Source organism: Macrobrachium rosenbergii, chromosome 44 (genome assembly GCF_040412425.1).
Source record: "Macrobrachium rosenbergii isolate ZJJX-2024 chromosome 44, ASM4041242v1, whole genome shotgun sequence".
Classification (NCBI taxonomy): domain Eukaryota; kingdom Metazoa; phylum Arthropoda; class Malacostraca; order Decapoda; family Palaemonidae; genus Macrobrachium; species Macrobrachium rosenbergii.
The window spans coordinates 34835570-34855569 of record NC_089784.1 but is presented as its reverse complement, the minus strand read 5'-3'; the positions used below and the strand labels follow the sequence as shown (position 1 = coordinate 34855569).

Here is a 20000-nt window from a genome sequence, read left to right as displayed (position 1 = left end):
ATGCAAATATATAATACAAAATAATAATACAGACATGATACAAAATAATACCCGTGTCTTTGCGTAACTTTTAGGGCCGAATTATTCCGTCGAATTGCAATGGCTCTGCGTCACGCGAAAGCTATTTTAAGACATCTGTGTGACCATATATCACGGCTTTGCGCCTCCTTCCGTCGTGCTACGGATTATCCAATGCATTCGATGGGCTTTCTTGGAATTTGGGTACCTGCTGCGGTGGGAATGTTATTGGCCCTGGTTCCGTGTTGTAGGTGGTTTTGTTGTTGTTGTTTTTGCTGTTTTTCTTGAGGTTATTGGGATGTTGGTTGGTGTATTTGATGATTTCTTTTTATAATATATATATATATATATATATATATATATATATATATATATATATATATATATATATATATATATATATATATATATATATATAGTCACGATGCGTACCAGGTACCTGGTTATTACACAACTAATCTCAAAATTCAAAAATTTACCTCACTTCAGCCAGATACCTGAACTCTCATAACAACAGGAATTACGACTGAGTACTCTAAAGGTAACTGTGATCCCTTAAAAACTTATTAATCACTTGAAAAATCAAACTAAGTTTATCAGAATATGTGTGAGGTATCAACAGTTAAACAAGAAATATTCTAGAGTAAAAGGGCATCACTCCAACAAACAACTTTAACTGTTTCCCTGGTCTTAATTCACTTTAGCAAAACCAAAAGAACAAAACATGTTTATCACTTTGGCCTATGCACACACAATTAATCCTATTCACTGGTGGTCAATAAATGAAACACTGTTTTACTAAAAACATTAAATACAAAAATTTATTTTTAAATTCTAAATTTTTAATTAGAATTCACAATCTGAAAAATTTACTATTACTTGAAAATAACACAAAACTTAATTCTTGAATTAAATTATGGAAGAAAACTAACTCACAAAAACTTTATCAGGTATTTAAATTAATCAAGCAAAATTTAAACTATCAAGAATCATTTAAGATTTGGAAAGAAAATTTTAATAAATGAAAATTAAATCAAGTATGCAATGTTAAATTACCAAGAAATATTTAAAATGGTACGTAAATAAACGTTACATCACAAACACAAAAAAATGTGAAAATATGGAGAGATTGTAAACACAAAAAGCACACAATTCCACAAAAGATTTATCAATAAAAAATTCACCAAGGCAAAATTTCCCTAACTTATTATACCATGGTATTAATAAGTAAAATTCACGTTACCTTACAGAAGTTTGTGAAAATTTTTGTAAAATCACTTGCTGCAGCTGCTTTCCCACAAAACACACTTTTAATAAGGCGCTGTTACACTTTTCTTACCCTCAGATATCAAAAAAGCTAAGACTAATACCAGTGACCACAACATTCTACGGTAATTAAAAATTTCTCTCTTTTGAAGAGAGAGAGAGAGAGAGAGAGAGAGAGAGAGAGAGAGAGAGGTGTCTCAAGAATAAGAATGAAACAGATTCCAGAATTCCAGTATCACATGAAACAATTACATGACGTCATTAAGGCATTTTGGGTACGAAACACAAGAGAGAAGTTTTAGAAGCAGGGAGGTGACGTCATTAAGACATTTTGGGTGCGAGATACCAAAAGAGAAATTTCTAGACGGAAGGTGACGTCACTCCCAGCAAAATGTTTTGAATGTAATCTTGCTAAACGTGACGTAACTGATCAGGACATGTATTCTTTCTCTCAAAGTGGCGTACGTGACTCGAACAGTGCACGTAACAATGCAAAATCACTCGTCTTATTCTCGTACGGGACAAATCTTTTATAGAAACCTCTACACGACCAAAACATACAGCAATCGGCTAATTATGATTGACGTGTTTTATAAACAAGACGAAAAACTGAGTTGATTTTCTGAACGAATCGGCAATTGTTATTCCAAACTGTCCTCACGTTAACTCAAAACAAAGCGCTCTCTCTTATCTCAGCTGATGACAACTCGAATGAAACAAGTTCTCATATATATACATATTATATATCTGCATATGTATCTACATCATCGATATATACATACATATAATATATGTAATATATATATATATATATATATATATATATATATATATATATATATATACTGTATATATTTGTATATAAATATGTACTTTTAATAGCCACAATGCCCTTTTAATTCCTTGAATTCTTCACGCTTTTTGGGTACGCTTTGTCACTACAATGTCTTGGGTCCAAATGCAATAAATATGAAGTAATTCTGATGTCTGGTGGCAGGATTCAAACCTGCATCCAGAGTAACAAAACGAGGTCACGTTGATGGATGTGGGTTCGTACACACACACGCAGACACACAGACGTTGTCTTTTGTATATCCGTTACGGTGCTAATGTTATGTCTGGTGTAATTATTTGTTGTTGTTGTTTTTGTCGTACACAAATCCTGCTAGAGCTATTTATAAAGCATGCAAAAAATCATTACTCTTTTGTTTGTTTGCTTTTTTTCGCAAACTTGCCGTCTTTGTCTCAAAACCCATTGTGCGTTGCCATCTTTGTAATGGCAATCTGAATTCGCTGGGCTTTTCAAACCCTTCCCCGCCCCCACCAACACCCACTCTCGGTTACCTGTACCGCATACCTATTCCTAATTAGCGCGAGAAGTAATGTATTTTCATTCTAATGTAGAATATTGTTGCCAACACTTGCAATGTCTGATTTTTTCCTTTATCATATACAGCCCAAAGCGACAAGCACGTAGGATATTATATCCTAGCTATTCACTTGGCTGCAAGCACTTGTGGAACATATTTCATACGATATTTTTTCTTTCAGCGGACCTCTAACTCACTGAGTGTCTCGGCTGCCTATGTTATCGAATTGAATTGAACATAGAATTTAGAGCAAAGGCCAAGCACTGGCACCTATAAGGTCATTCACCGCTGAAACGGAAATTGACAGCAAAAGGTCTGAAAGGTGTAACAGGAGGAAAACCTCGCAGTTGCACTATGAATCAATTGTTAGGAGAGGGTGGAAAGTAAGTTGGAAGAGAGAGAATATGAAAGGAGGTACAGTAAAAGGAACGAAAGGGGTTACAGCTATGGGCCGAAGGCACGCTGCAAAGAACCTGAACTAATGCATACAGTGCACAGCATGAGGTGCAGTGAACGGCACGAACCCACCCCCCGACTTAAGCAGCCCTGTGTGATCAAGTTAGGATAACGTTTGAAAGCAGACACACCGTTGTGTTTACAGAAATGACGCATAATATTCGGTTTGTCTCTTTATGTCAGTTTTTCACAAGTTGTGTTTTAACAGAGATCTTTCACTTCCACAAGTGATCCCTGATCCTTTCTCCTTGCCGAGAGCGACCAGATTTGCTAAACAGCAGCGCTTTTATTCCTTACGCCGTTGGACTGTGGAATGGACTTCCTAAGGATGTGAAATTGGAACCTTAAAAGTTCAAGCGAAGATGAAGTGCATTACTACCCTAAAACAACTCTCCTTGTACTTTTAATAATTTTTATATATTTTTATCTGTTTATTTATTAGTGTATATCTTTTTTTATAATAATTGATCTCTTCTCTCTGTATTTCCTATTGTCTTCTGTAATTTCTCTCGGCTGAACACTATACTCTTTGGAAGCTTGAATTTCAAGCCAGTGCACCTTGTAGTTTTTTCCATATGAATAGGGTTCATCTTAATAATAATAATAATAATAATAATAATAATAATAATAATAATAATAATAATAAAGTGCAGGCAAGTTTTTTCATTTTGAAGTTTGGGCTTCGATGCGAAGTTTAGATTTTCATTGTTTGTGCTTTTTACTGGTTTTAAAGCAACATGGATTTTGAAAATAGTCCTTTCCTTTACTATAAACCCCTTAGGTGGGTAGCGCCTTCAGTGCACCATACGTGGCGCACTGTAGTCAATAATAAGGTTCGTTTGCTGCGTCCCTTCTGCCCCTAGCTGCAGATGTACCTCGAGATTGTCATGCACACTTTATCATGCACACATTCATACTCGATTTAAAAAACACGACTTTGGTTTTACGATTCCATAATTCCCAATATTGGAACTGGAGTATCGTGCATTTGCGAAGGAGTGGAGGTGTTGTGGCGTTGAGGAGAACCTCTCGAATTCGTCCTTGCATCTCAACTGCCTGTGACTGCAAGATGCTAATCGATGCCTAAGCTTGTCATTCAGTCGGTCAGTTCCGCCAATATCATCGATGAGTTGAGGTTGACTCGCCACATGTATCTTCTGAGAGCTTCCAGTATATAGAGCTTATAGTAGAGCTTCCAGTATATAGAGCTTCTAGTAGAGCTCCCAGTTTATAGAGCTTCCATTTGTATCGAGATTCCAGTTATGTAGAGCTTCCAGTATATAGAGCTTCTAGTATGTAGAGCTTTCAGTATGTAGAGCGTCCAGTATGTAGAGCTTCCACCTGTTTCGAGATTCCAGTTATGTAGAGCTTCCAGTATATAAAGCTTCTAGTATGTAGAGCTTCCAGTATGTGGAGCTTCTAGTATGTAGAGCTTCTAGTGTGTCGAGCGTCTAGTGTGTAGAGCTTCCACTTCTATCGAGAATCCAGTTATGTAGAGCTTCCAGTATATAGAGCTTCCAGCATGTATGGCTTCCAGTATATAGAGCTTCCACTTGTATCGAGATTCCAGTTGTGAAGAGCTTCCAGTATATAGAGCTTCTAATATGTAGGGTTTCCTGTATGCAAAGCGTCTAGAATATAGTTTCCAGTATATAGAACTTCCAGTATGTAGAGGGTCTAGTATACATAGAGCTGCCAGTACGTAGAGGTTCCAGTATATAGAGCTTCAAGTATGGAGAGGCTCTAGTACGTAGAGGTTCCAGTATATAAAGATTCAGTAGAGCTTCCAGTATGTAGTTTCCAGTATGTAGAGTTTCCAGTAGTAGAGTCTCCAATGTATAGGGCTTCCAGTATGTAAGTATATAGAGCTCCGGTATGTAGAGCTTCCAGGACGCCCGTTGTGTCCGTTGGCGGGGGTTGGGGGGGGCGAATTTTTACTGGTAATCGAAGGTGTTAAGTGTTTTTGTTATCACCTGCATTTGAGAGAGAGAGAGAGAGAGAGAGAGAGAGAGAGAGAGAGAGAGAGAGAGAGAGAGAGAGAGAGAGAGAGAGAGAGGGTAGGTTGTTAGCATGCAACTTTTGGCGTATGCTGTTTCAGTTGCTCATCATTATTATTATTATTATTATTATTATTATTATTATTATTATTATTATTATTATTCCATTTTCACTTATGGATTTATAAGTTTAAACAGGGACCAGACCTGATTTTGGAATATGCAGTAGTATTCCCAACTTCGCAGCAAGGTTGAGGGTCAAATTTCTGTCTGTCTGTCTGTCTGACTCTCTAAATAAATAAATAAATCAATCAATCAATCAATAAAAATTAAATAAATAAAACAAACAAACAAACAAATAAATAAATAAATAAATAAATAAATAAATAAATAAATAAATAAATAAATAGATAATAAATAGATAGATAGATAGATAGATAGATAGATAGATAGATAGATAGATAGATAGATAGATAGATAGATAGATAGATAGATAGATAAATAAATGCTGCAACTGCTGTCATCATTCCAGGTATTAAAACTTTATATCAGAATCTTGCAATATGTTTTGGAATAGCCATGAAGCCACCATTAAAATTTCACCCAGACATCTCAGTGCAGCGTTTCATGTTTAACAGTATTTTGTCATCTGTCAGGTACGACTGGTGTCCCAAATTCTTTGTTCCAGATATTGTAATTTCTTTCGTTATTCGTGTTTTCGTGTAAGAAGGTCTTGTTAGCAACGTAGGGTCGTAGGGTCTTGGTAGCCACACCCAGGAGGAATTACATTCTAATTTTTTATCGTCCATTTGTGTGAGGATATGTGTATAGACAAAGTTCTTTACACCTGAATTCATGGAAGTGTCTCTGAAGGTCATCTTTGACCCCAGAACGAAATCAGTTAGGATTTCGTTGCTACCTGGGACAGGTGTGAAAGAAAACAGGTGTGAAAGAAAGCGTGTGAAAGGAAACAGGTTTGAAAGAAAGCGTGTGAAAGAAAACAGGTTTGAAAGAAAGCGTGTGAAAGAAAACAGGTTTGAAAGAAAGCGTGTGAAAGAAAACAAGTGCGAAAGAAAGCGTTTGAAAAAAAGGCGTGAAAGAAAACAGGTGTGAAAGAAAGCGTGTGAAAGAAAACAGGTGTGAAAGAGAGCGTGTGAAAAAATAGGTTTGAAAGAAAGCGTGTGAAAGAAAACAGGTTTGAAAGAAAGCGTGTGAAAGAAAACAGGTGTGAAAGAAAGCATGTGAATGAAAACAGGTGTGAAAGAAACCGTGTGAAAGAAACCGTGTGAAAGAAAACAGGTGTGAAAGAAAGCGTGTGAAAGAAAATAGGTGTGAAAGAAAGCGTGTGAAAAAAAAACAGGTTTGAAAGAAAGCGTTTGAAAAACAGGTGTGAAAGAAAACAGTCCTGTGAAAACTTATTTTCATTCAATGGTCTGGGAGCGTCGCTTGTTAGCTAAGACCAGTCCAGAAGACCAATCAATCTTAGTGTTGGTTGTCAGCTAAAACCAGTCCAGATGACCAATCTATTTGTTTTCATAACCCCAGTAAAAGATGACAACTACCGATTGCATTCCAACATCGCAATTCTTGCATGATAGTTCTATGATTGTTTATGAGCGATTATAGTTTGATTGTGATAAGGATAAACACAAGCTTGGACTCAACCGCTGTCTGTAAATAAGCGTGACAATTTTAGTAGCCTTTTTGTTTGTGCGTCTCCGACGAAGCTACCACAAATGGCACATACTCTCTCTCTCTCTCTCTCTCTCTCTCTCTCTCTCTCTCTCTCTCTCTCTCTCTCTCTCTCTTTTACGTCTATTCCATACCTGTCCTTCCTCTCCCTCCCTGTTTTTCTGTGTGTCTTGCTGTTTTCTCACTCTCTCTCTTTCTTTGTATGTGTCCCTGCCTGTCTCTCCCTTTCCCTCTCTCTCTTTTGCTGTCTGCCTCCCTGTTTTTTTTTCTCTTTATATTTCTCTCCCTGGTTATGTCTGCCTGTCTCTCTATCGGCGATGGTCCCCGATCATAAATGTTTCTTGGCAACTGCGATTGTAAAGTTGCCAATCATCGATTACTTATGGCCAAATTAAGATTCCGGTTTTGTCTCCCGTGGTCTTTCCTTTATGGCCCTCCTCCTCCTCCTCCTCCTCCTCCTTCCTGCTACCGGAAAGGAAGACCTCTCATTATCTTCTTTCGGCCTTCCTTCACGATGGGTTCCTCCTTTCCTTTTAGTTTTTTTTTTATTCCTTATCTTCGATAACTTCTCTTCTTTTTAGTATTTGAGATTATCCTCTGGTTTTTAATGTATTTTTTATTCTTCTCTATTCTTCCCTGTTGCTATTTTTATTATGGATTAATGAGATATCCCGTTTTTATTCGTTTCTTTGATGTATTTGTTAATTTTCTTTGCTATTTTTGTTGCGAGATGAAATGGGTCTTATGGGAGCTCGGGCACTTGCTTGAACGAGCATTCCTATAGGTCACAAAAATTATGATTGCATGCATTTTGATTGCATGCATTTATTCCCTTATAAATTCACCGGGGTTCAGTGTGTTTGCAGATTCTCTCTCTCTCTCTCTCTCTCTCTCTCTCTCTCTCTCTCTCTCTCTCTCTCATACCCCGAAGAAGTCCACGTATATGTTATATATATATGAATATATTTGTATTCATATGTACAATATATCTATTCATGTGTATATATGTCCGTGTTTGTGTATATTCATACATATATATACATATATATGTAGATGTATATATATACATATACAGTATATATATATTAACTTTCTCTCTCTCTCTCTCTCTCTCTCTCTCTCTCTCTCTCTCTCTCTCTCTCTCTCTCTCTCTCTCTCTCTCTCTCTCCTTTCCCCGATTCAATTATAAAATCAACATCTTTTTCACCATCTGAGAGCCACAGTTATTCGATAGGCTTAAAAAGTTTGTGACGTTGTTTGAGAGAGAGAGAGGAGAGAGAGAGAGAGAGAGAGAGAGAGAGAGAGAGAGAGCCAATGCGACTCATATATGATGCACATCCAATAAACGTGGTGGACCACTCCAGTGCCATTAATCATGAAAAGGAAAGCTTTTCTGAAACTCCGCATTTGTGGCACTCGTCAGTTGCCAAGTAGTCATTTTAAGTCTTGTATTTTTCGTGGTTGGTCTTGTTAGTAAGACTTTTTTTTTTTTTAGGTTATGACTGAAATTTCTGGGTAAACTTTTCCTACGACAGTCCTAGCTCTCTCTCTCTCTCTCTCTCTCTCTCTCTCTCTCTCTCTCTCTCTCTCTCTCTCTCTCTCTCTCAAAGTAATAATTCTTAGGGTATGACTTCAATTTCTGAGTTAAATAAGGGTTTTTCTACAAGTCGAATATTCAGAGAAACTGAAGTAAGACATCAGGACCTCTCTCTTCTCTCTCTCTCTCTCTCTCTCTCTCTCTCTCTCTCTCTCTCTCTCTCTCTCTCAAAGTAATCATTTTTAGGTTTGGCTTCAGTTTGAGTATACTCGGCGTTTTCCTACGACAGTCATTGAGAGATACTGAAGACACTCTAAAAACATTCTCTCTCTCTCTCTCTCTCTCTCTCTCTCTCTCTCTCTCTCTCTCTCTCTCTCTCTGATACCGTAGTTTTGCTATGAATGCTTTTGCGCGTTTTGGATGTAATCAATACGGAGTAGACGACCGGAAAGTATTGCTAGTATATGTAAGATTCATAGTATTTTTATGATTAGATAAATTCAAATTTTTAAAATTAAATTATATAGCTTTGGTCTCATCTTATTATATAAATTCTTGTTTATACACACACACACACACACACACACACACACACACACACACACATATATATATATATATATATATATATATATATATATATATATATATATATATATATATATATATATTATAAACTGATATAAATGTGCATATTTGATAGGCAAATATGCTAATATTTAGAAGTAACTTGTCATTCAAAATCAGGCATGCTTTATTTCACTAAAATCATTTGATAAACGCTTTCATTATAGGAATGCAAAAAAGCCATACTATATCCAGCAAGAATGAATGATTATATAAAAAAAATACCAAAATTGTAAAACACCAACATGAATAAATGTTTTCTTAAGAAGAAACCAGGTAAGAAAAAATGTAAAGTTACATAAATTGAACCATCAGGAAGTTAACACTTGGAATTCCTTCAAATAAGGAACAAACCTTCGCGAATTCCCAACATTAAAAAAAAAAGTGAAGAAGAAAACTGCAACGTCAGCAATTCATCCCATAAATCTTGGCAGTGGATACTCCCACTTCATTTCTAGGGAAGTGCGTCAGTGATAATAATTTATGGCGAACACGAATCCTTAAAAAAAAAGGAAATAAAAAAGAAATGATGTCATTGGCTGATAAAACGCCTTTTATGACCAATGAGGACTTTCCTGTGACCACGTGTCTACGGTACCTCTGCAAGATGATGATGATGAGGAGCAAGCAGAGTGATGCTTCCGATTTCTGCTCTTCGTTGGTCAGGCTGCTTGGAGTTGGAAGAGATAGATAACTAAGGGTGGCTGATGGGAAAGTTGGAGTAGTTGGGAGAAAGGGAGTTATTCAGTTAGAAAAGTTGGAGTTTTAGGGAGAAAGGGAGTTTATTCAGTTAGGAAAGGAAGGGAAAGGGAGTTATTCAGTTAGAAAAGTTGGAGTAGTAGGGATGAAGGGAGTTATGCAGTTAGAAAAGTTGGAGTAGTAGGGAGAAAGGGAATTTATTCAGTTAGATAAGCTGGAGTAGTAGGGAGAAAGGGAGTTATTCAGTTAGAAAAGTTGGAATAGTAGGGAGAAAGGGCGTTATTAAGTTAGAAAAGTTGGAGTAGTATGGAGAAAGGGAGTTATTCAGTTATAAAAGTTGGAGTAATAGGGAGAAAGGGAGTTATTCAATTAGGAATGTTGGGGTAGTAGGGAGAAAGGGAGTTTATTCAGTTAGGAAATTTGGAGTAGTAGGGAGAAAGGGAGTAAAAGTTGGAGTAGTCTGGAGAAAGGGAGTTATTCAGTTAGAAAAGTTGGAGCAGTAGGGATGAAGGGAGTTATGCAGTTAGAAAAGTTGGAGTAGTAGGGAGAAAGGGAGTTATTCAGTTAGAAAAGTTGGAGTAGTAGGGAGAAAGGGAGTTTATTCAGTTAGATAAGCTGGAGTAGTAGGGAGAAAGGGAGTTATTCAGTTAGAAAAGTTGGAATAGTAGGGAGAAAGGGCGTTATTAAGTTAGAAAAGTTGGAGTAGTATGGAGAAAGGGAGTTATTCAGTTATAAAAGTTGGAGTAGTAGGGAGAAAGGGAGTTATTCAGTTATAAAAGTTGGAGTAGTAGGAAGAAAGGGAGTTATTCAATTAGGAATGTTGGGGTAGTAGGGAGAAAGGGTTATTATTCAGTTAGAAAGGAGTTATTCAATTGGAGTAGTAGTTGGGAGAAAGGGAGTTATTCAGTTGAGATAGTTGGATTAGTAGGAAGAAAGGGAGTTTATTCAGTCAGAAAGGAGAGTAGGAAGACAGGAGTTTATTCAGTTAGAAAGTTGGAGTAGTAGGGAGAAAGGGAGTTTATTCAGTATTAGTTTATTGGAGTTAGTTGGGAGAAAGGGAGTTATTCAGTTAGAAAACTTGGAGTAGTAGGGAGAAAGGGAGTTATTCAGTTATAAAAGTTGGAGTAGTAGGAAGAAAGGGAGTTATTCAATTAGGAATGTTGGGGTAGTAGGGAGAAAGGGAGTTATTCAGTTAGAAAAGTTGGAGTAGTCTGGAGAAAGGGAGTTATTCAATTAGAAAAGTTGGATTAGTTGGGAGAAAGAGAGCTATTCAGTTGAGAAAGTTGGAGTAGTAGGAAGACAGGGAGTTTATTCAGTCAGAAAAGGAGTAGTATGGAGAAAGGGAGTTTATTCAGTTAGACAAGTTGGAGTAGTAGGGAGAAAGGGAGTTATTCAGTTAGAAAAGTTTGGAGTATTATGGAGAAAGGGAGTTTATTCAGTTAGAAGAGTTGGAGTAGTTGGGAGAAAGGGAATTATTCAGTTAGGAAACTTGGAGTAGTAGGGAGAATGGGAGTTATTCAGTTAGAAAAGTTGTAGTAGGGAGAAAGGGAATTATCCAGTTAGAAAAATTGGAGTAGTAGAGAGAAAGGGAGTTAATCAGACAGAAAAGTTGGAGTAGTAGGGAGAAAAGGAGTTATTCAGTTAAAGTTGGAGTAGTAGGGAGAAAGGGAGTTTATTCAGTTAGAAAAGATGAAGTAGTATAGAGCAAGGGAGTTTATTCAGTTAGACAAGTTGGAGTAGTAGGGAGAAAGGGAGTTATTCAGTTAGAAAAGTTTGGAGTAGTATGGAGAAAGGGAGTTTATTCAGTTAGAAAAGTTGAAATAGTAGGGAGGAAGGGAGTTACTCATTCAGGAAAGTTGCAGCAATATGGAAAACGAAAGTCTGTAATGGAAATTTAGACAACTGAGTCTGATATGAAAGATGTGAAGAAACGTAAAAGGCAAAAATGGGTGAAAAATGGGCTGGAGCTGGACACGAAAATTAAAAGAAAGTAGCTGGGTTGGAAAGGCTGCAAGTTTAGGTGACAGTGTTGGTCAGTAAATAATTTTCAGAAATTGTCGACTTTTGATGTAGTGATGTTAGTTTTAACATGAACAATAAGGCAGACTATGTATGTGAAAGTAAAATTACATACACAAATATCTCGTCTCAGCTTAACATGTGCATATTACTTTCATTTAGGATTTTAAAGTTAGTTCTTCCGCAGTTTCCACATCTAACGGAATATCCTTGTCCCTCGCGTGTCACTCTCGCAGCCTGGCAATGAAAATTGCGTGCGGAGTTACCATATAAGAAAACGTATGAACGCAGAATCGATGCCCTTTGTTTATGCAAAACGATGAGGTAGTTTCTCCCAACATGCTTCGATTCCATTCCTAAATGGATTCCTGGACCCTATCTCATAAAGATTCGAGCCGAGAGAGTTTTCAAACATGCAATCTTGAGCAGTTTTCCAGTTGCTTCGAATTGCATGCAGTTGTAATGACTGCAGGATTGCAGCTTCGAATTGCATGCAGTTGTATGTAATGACTGCAGGAATGCAGTAAGATACATCAAGATACCCATAAGAGTGTAAAAATAATCAACATTGGCAATAAACAGACGCTGTTTCGATTGATGAGTGGTCTTACGAACTTGATAATGCTTAGGCACTTGGAGCAGTTTCTTCACGTTATTGTAGGGAATTATATTCTTATATTCTTTTATCTTATATATATATATATATATATATATATATATATACCTCTATTATATATATATATATATATATATATATATATATATATATTTATATATTTCTATAGGAAAACTATTTTCTAAGTCACTTTAATTGTCCCAGTATGTCGGTGTGCAAGTTTGTCTCTTCTATATTGATAACTCCTTATTCTAACCTTATCCACGATCTGTCGTCGTCGAATTGAGCAGATGTTAATCAGATAGCCTTATTTCTTCCAAATGTAAATATTTTAAGCCTTATTTCTTCCAAATTTAAATATTTTATTATCCAGATCGAAACATTTTTCCTCGACACGCTGTCTTATTACATTAGCATAATACAAAATTCCAATCTGCTTTACCCGGGGTGCTGACCCCTTTAACGTCCTAGCCTTTTCAGTTGCATTATTAAATTTCAATCATGGTTTGTTTTAATTTTGTCTATATACTCAGTTATCAGTATATATATTTTAGTTTTTACTTATATATATATGGTCAAAGGATTATACTTGTTTTTATATATATATATATATATATATATATATATAAATATATATATGTATATATATATATGTGTGTGTGTGTGTGTGTATAAATATTTATATACTGTGTATATATATATATATATATATATATATATATATATATATATTATATACTATATATATATATATATATATATATATATATATATATATATATATATATATATATATATATATATATATATATATATATATATATATATAATTTATTTCCTTTTTTTTTTCTACCAAGTTTACATATTTACCTTCCTATTTTTAACCAAATATCTGTTGCTGAAAGGGGGAAAAATAAGTGTTGCAACATTAGCTAATTTGATTTTTCCTTTTTTTTTTGTAATTATGTGTCCCGGTCGTTACGAGCAATTTCCTGTGTGCAGCGGTTTCATTTGCCCAAGTGTGGTCTGGGGGTGAATGTGTGCTTGTTTACTCTCTCTCTCTCTCTCTCTCTCTCTCTCTCTCTCTCTCTCTCTCTCTCTCTCTCTCTCTCTGTTGATACTCGATCTTCTTTCTCTCCCATTTTTTTTATTTTATTTGTGTTACTGATTTCTCTCTCTGAGATTCTCTCTCTCTCTCTCTCTCTCTCTCTCTCTCTCTCTCTCTCTCTCTCTCTCTCTCTCTCTCTCTCTCTCTCCTCGATCATTTTCTCTCTCTCCCTCTCTCTCCTCGATTTTCTCTCTCACTGTATACTCGATTTTCTCTCTCTCTCTCTCTCTCTCTCTGAAATGCGGGGCGTTTATACCTTTTATATGTGGCTCTGTATAAGTATCCTACAGGCTTTCAGATCAGTGGCTTCTTATATTTGATACCTTGGGCGATGTAATGGAACGACACGCATCTGGATATTGACAAACGGCATGGATAAAGTACAGGAATAAACTTAGCAGGCATGGAGAAAGTATGCCAGTCAAAATATCAACAACCGTCCACTGAGAGACGTGGCGGTGCACTGTAGGCATTACTTGAGGTTCTTTGTAGCGTCCCTTCGGCCCCTAGCTGCAACACCTTTCATTCCTTTTGCTGTATCTCCGTTCATATTCTCTTTCTTCTGTCTTACTTTCCTCTCTCTCTTAACAATTTCTTCAACGTTATTTTCAGCGCTGAATGACCTCATAGGTCCTAGCCCTTGGGCTTTGGCCTAAATCTTATATTCCAGTCCATGTCATTTTACTTTGCTAATATTATTTTGGAATGTTTGATACCTCTGTTAAGTTGTTGAATTTTTTGGCGTAGTACTGGTTCCAAGCTCCAGCCTGGATGGCTTCATTTTTAGTTTTCTGCAAAGGAAAACTATTGTGCCGGCTTTGTCTGTTCGTCCTCACTTTATTCTGTCCGCAGTCAGACCTTAAAAAGTACTGAGGCTAGAGGGCTGCAAATTGGTATGTTGATCATCACCCTCAATCATCAAACATACCAAGTTGCAGCCCTCTAGCCTCAGTAGTTTTTATTTTATTTAAGATAGAAGTTAGCCATAATCGTGCTTCTGGCAACGATATACGATAGGCCACCACCGGGCAATGGTTAAAGTTTCAAGGGCCGCGGCTCATATAGCGTTATACCGAGATCACCGAAAGATAAAGCCTTTTTCGGTGGCCTTGATTATACGCTGTAGCGGCTGTACAGAAAACCCGATTACGCCTAAGAAACTCCGGCGCATTTTTTACTTGTTTTCTTTCGGGACACGGACCTGTCACAACCGTCAAAGTTGAGCCTTCGGCTTTTTTCCATTGATGTATTTATTTTTCGTTGTTGCTTTAGCGCTAAGCTAGATAACGGTATTAGGTTACCTGTTCCAGGCATCACCTTCACTCAGGAACGATTTAGGAGTACCTGTAGAAGGCAAGTTGTCTGAGGGCCCACATTTAATTGCTTTACTCCGGGGTGCTGACCCCTTTAACTGTTGCTCTAAATCCTTTTGAAGCTCTGCCAGGGGCTCTGTACCCTGGCCTTTCAGCCATGGTTTGTTTTACCTTTGCTCTAGGTGTATACTCAGTTACTCAGTCACGCTTTGTTATTTTAGTTTTTTACTTTTAAATGTTATGTATTTTCTTAGTGGTCAAAGGATTATTTACTTGTTTTTCTTTTGGCATATGTATACATATATATATTATATATATATAAATATATATATATATATATATATATATATATATATATATATATATATATATATATATATATATGTATATATATATATATTTATCTATATATCTAAATCCATATATATGCATATATATATATATATATATATATATATATATATATATATATATATATATATATCTATATATATATATATATATATAAATATCTATATATATACATATATATATATATATAATATAATTTTATTTCCTGTTTATAATTGCTCTATTTTCTTCCAATAGTTACATATGAGCATTCTGTTTTGTTGAAGCGATCTCACCAGTATGTGACCTTTTGACCTCTTCAGTGAGAATAAGATTCCATTAAGAATTATAATGATTTTACTGAAAAATAAAATCATTAAAATGCTTATTTCTGCCTTGTTATATAATTTGACAGGTATCAATTACAGAAAAGGTGCTCCAGTGAAATACAGGAGTCCGTACACTTCAAAAATCCCAACTGACTTTTAAGTTTTTTGTAAAAGAAAACTATTATGCCGGCTTTGTCTGTCCGTCCGCACTTCTTCTGTCCGCTGCAAATTGTTGTGTTGATCATCATCAAGCATATCAAATTGCAGCCCTCTAGCCTTAGTAGTTTTTATTTTATTTAGGGTTAAAGTTAGCCATGATAGTGCGTCTGGCACCGCTATAGGTGCCAACAACACAGGCCACCACCGGGCCGTGGCTGAAAGTTTCATTGGCCGCGGCTGAGAGTTTCATGGGCCGTGGCTGAGAGTTTCTGTGTATACTCGATTTCTCTCTCTCTCTCTCTCTCTCTCTCTCTCTCTCTCTCTCTCTCTCTCTCTCTCTCTCCTCGATTTTCTCTCTCACTGTATACTCTATTTTCTCTCTCACTGTATACTCGATTCTCTCTCTCTCTCTCTCTCTCTCTCTCTCTCTCTCTCTCTCTCTCTCTCTCTCTCTCTGAAATGCGGGGCGTTTATACCTTTTATATGTGGCTCTGTATAAGTATCCTACAGGCTTTCAGATCAGTGGCTTCTTATATTTGATACCTTGGGCGATGTAATGGAACGACACGCATCTGGATATTGACAAACGGCATGGATAAAGTACAGGAATAAACTTAGCAGGCATGGAGAAAGTATGCCAGTCAAAATATCAACAACCGTCCACTGAGAGACGTGGCGGTGCACTGTAGGCATTACTTGAGGTTCTTTGTAGCGTCCCTTCGGCCCCTAGCTGCAACACCTTTCATTCCTTTTGCTGTATCTCCGTTCATATTCTCTTTCTTCTGTCTTACTTTCCTCTCTCTTAACAATTTCTTCAACGTTATTTTCAGCGCTGAATGACCTCATAGGTCCTAGCCCTTGGGCTTTGGCCTAAATCTTATATTCCAGTCCATGTCATTTTACTTTGCTAATATTATTTTGGAATATTTGATACCTCTGTTAAGTTGTTGAATTTTTTGGCGTAGTACTGGTTCTAAGCTCCAGCCTGGCATTAAACGCTGTGCAGAAAACTCGATTGTGCCGTTTTACTTGTTGTGCACTAACTGACCCACCTTTGATCCCAAGGATTCATGTGCCCTTAGAATAGTCCTTCCGGATCTTATTATGGTTAGATTTCTACCTGCTTTAGGACGCTTGTTCAAATAAGTGATTTTGCATGTGTATGCGCGCCTTCATACGCATGTATTACATACGCAACACTTTTTTTGTTTTAGGTTTTTCTATCAAAAGTTTTAATTCCGGGATGAAAATATCCCCGACTTCGATTAGTTTTGGGAGGAGCTAATTAACGACGCAGGATCTTCGGGGAGGGGAAAAATGAATTCTTTTTATATCCCCTTTAATTATGTGCGTATTTTAGAAAGAAAGAGAGAGAGAGAGAGAGAGAGAGAGAGAGAGAGAGAGAGAGAGAGAGAGAGAGAGAGAGAGAGAGAGCAGTGCTAAATGGTGGGGTGGGGGAACCCTTTGGTATAAATGTGGGCGCAGTTGGGAACGAGAAAACTTTCCAATGAATGTTGTCTCGCCTAAGTGTCCCAAGTTACCTCACAAACCGTTCTCTTATACCTGAATGTCCCAGACTATTTTCTCGGCCTTCATAAAGATGAAATGGGGAAGAAGAAGAAGAAGAAGAAGAAGAAGAAGAAGAAGAAGAAGAAGAAGAAGATGATGATGCGGGGAATCCCTATCCCCACCCCTAAAAGACAATAGAATGAAATTTTTATTTTTTGTTTGTCTGTTTGTGTGTATGAACCTCTTATCTGGAAGGTTTGCATGGCTGTTGGTAAACAAGTTGAGGACATTCACGTATGTTTATGCGTGCAAATTTGTCTAAAGTTATAAAAATTCTCCATTTTATGCTTAAAAGTATCCATTCTAGCAAAAGCTCTCATAAAATATGTTAGGATGCATCCAAACTAAAATAAGTCATGTTATCAACATGTCGGCAACTTGTACACATCACAAACATGTTGAGTACAAATCTGTGACTTATTGGTAAATTCTAATCAGTGCTTAATGCAATTATTCAGCATTAGTCAAAGATTTATCCCCTGCGTAGAGTCATTGACTTGTTTTCATCATGTTTGTGACATGTATGCCATAAGTTGCTGATGTTTTTCCATAGTGTGGACGCACCTTGTATTTGATATTTAAAAGTATCCATCCTAGTAAAAGCTCTCATAAAATGTATTAGGATGCATCCATGCTAAAATAAATCATATATCAACATGTCGGCAAATCGTACACTTTGCAAACATGTTGAGTACAAGTCTGTGACTTACTGGTAAGTTCTAATAAGTGCTTAATGCGATTATTCAGCATTTGCCAAAGATTTGTTCCCCACTAACAGTTGTTGACTTGTTTTCAACATGTTTGTAACATGTGTGCTATAAGTTGTTGATGTTTGTCCGTAGTGTGGACGCACCTTGTATTTTGTTTAAAAGCGTCCATCTTAGATAAAGGTTCTCGTAAAATGTATAAGGGTGCGTCCTCACTAAAGTAAAACATGTCAAGTACATCTTGCAACTCATCTCGTACACTTTACAAATATGCTGAATACAAATCAACGACTTACTGGCAAGTCCTAACCAGCCCTTTATACAATCATTCAGCATTAGACGAAGGTTCGTTCCCTCGTTTACGGTCGTTGACTTGTTTTCATCATGTTTGTCACATGTATGCCGTAAGTTGCTGATGTTTTCCCACAGTGTGGATGCACCTTGTATGTTGTTTAAAAGCGTCCATCCTAGATAAAGGTTCTCGTAAAATGTATAAGGGAGTGTCCACACTGAAATAAGTCATGTTATCAACATGTCGGCAACTCGCACGCAACACAGACATGTTGAATACAAGTCAATGACTTACTCGCAAGTCCTAACCAACGCTTCATAAAATCATTCAGCATGAAACGAAGCTTCGTTCCCCCGTTTACAGCCGTTGACTTGTTTTTGACATGTGTGTAACATGTATGCTGTGCGAGGTTTAGTGCTTGTTTTTTGTTTGGAACAATCGCTCTCCGATTGTTCCCTTGTTGAGGGTGCGCTCCTTACCCGGTGGTGCTTGTTTTTTTTTTTTTTTTGTAAGAAGGTGATGTCTGCCACTTAAATTTTCGTTAGCTCTAGTCAGGCGTAGGATAGCAGCGAGTCTAGTTCTCGACAGCATAGCAGCTTCGAGTATTTTGCAACTGCAGGTATTCGCTGCTTGTGGCCCTCTGCAGTTCGAGGATGATGTTGATGGCTGAGCCTTGTCCATCAGTAGAGCAGTGTTGTTTCTTTTGACATTAGTCTTGCTGTTTCCTTGACTCTGTCGATCTTCTGTATTTTTTAGAGATGCTCCTATTGGCCGTCATGGGGCGGTTTTCGATGGTCGTATGGCAGTGTTCAATGGTGTTCATCCTCTTCGACCTTTGATGGGGTCTCGACATCTCTGTGTAGATTGTCTATGGTGATTTAGTGCTGCATGAGGTTAATTTGTTAAAATGCAATTGTTCTTCAGATTGTTATATTATTTTATTTATTACTCGTGATTTGGTGTTATGCTGCTTAATTATTTGACGTGTTATTTATGGAGTTTGTTATACCAATACGTATTTTGTTTGGTGCTGTTTGTGCATTTATTGTTTATGCTGTCTGATGTTTTGTGTTGGCTGTAGCTAAAGTGTTGTTAACTTCAATTTAAATGTTTGCTGTTTGGTAATTTACTTTGATGGTGGTTTATAAAGTAAAACTGATTGATTTTGCTACATCCATGCTTTTTTTAACTGACTCGTTTGGTGGCTATTTCATTGAATTTTGTAATGTGATTATTTTTTGCTCCAAGGCTGACTCATTTGTAAATATGTAAATCTGTATATTAAACTAGTATATTAAGGTTATTTTGCTGGTTTTGCTGAACCCCTCTCCCACTTGTTGTCTCGACTCTTGCCGGTCTTTCCAGACCCTTTCGTACTTTATTTGTTGAACCTGTGTGGAGCCCATAGCGGTCCATTACAGCTGTAAGTTGCTGATTTTTTTTCCATAGTATGGATGCGCCTTGTATTTTATGTTTAAAAACGCCCATCCTAGATAAAGGTTTTCGTAAAGTGTATAGGGGTAAAAACATGTCGAGTACATCAACTCCTCTCATACACATTACTAACATGCTGAATGCCAGTCAACGACTTACTGGCAAGTCCTAACCAGCGCTTCATGAAATCATTCAGATGAGACGAAGGTTCGTTCCCCGTTTACGGTCGTTGACTTGTTTTCAACATGTTTGTAACTTCAGTCTTTGAGAGGTTGTTTGGAGAAATTATTTGTTCTCTTTCCTGAATTACATCTGCGATTAAAAGTTCTCCTCTTCGTTTAATGCAATTTAATTCAGTATAATTTCATGAATTATTTATTTTTATCTATTTTTACAATTGTCATTCCATCAAGCGTTAGCCTGTTTACAAACTAATGGTAGTCGTGGCATGTTGCATAGGAT

The 20000-nt window shown here is 36.8% G+C and overlaps 1 protein-coding gene and 1 pseudogene across 1 annotated transcript in view; one reads left to right on the top strand and one right to left on the bottom strand.

Moving 5' to 3' along the window:
• The window catches only part of LOC136829514 (uncharacterized), a 602709-nt gene that overhangs the window by 36978 nt on the left and 545731 nt on the right, over positions 1–20000 (top strand). The window lies entirely within an intron of this gene.
• LOC136829588 (uncharacterized) overlaps positions 18814–20000 on the bottom strand; it is a 16562-nt pseudogene continuing 15375 nt past the window's right edge.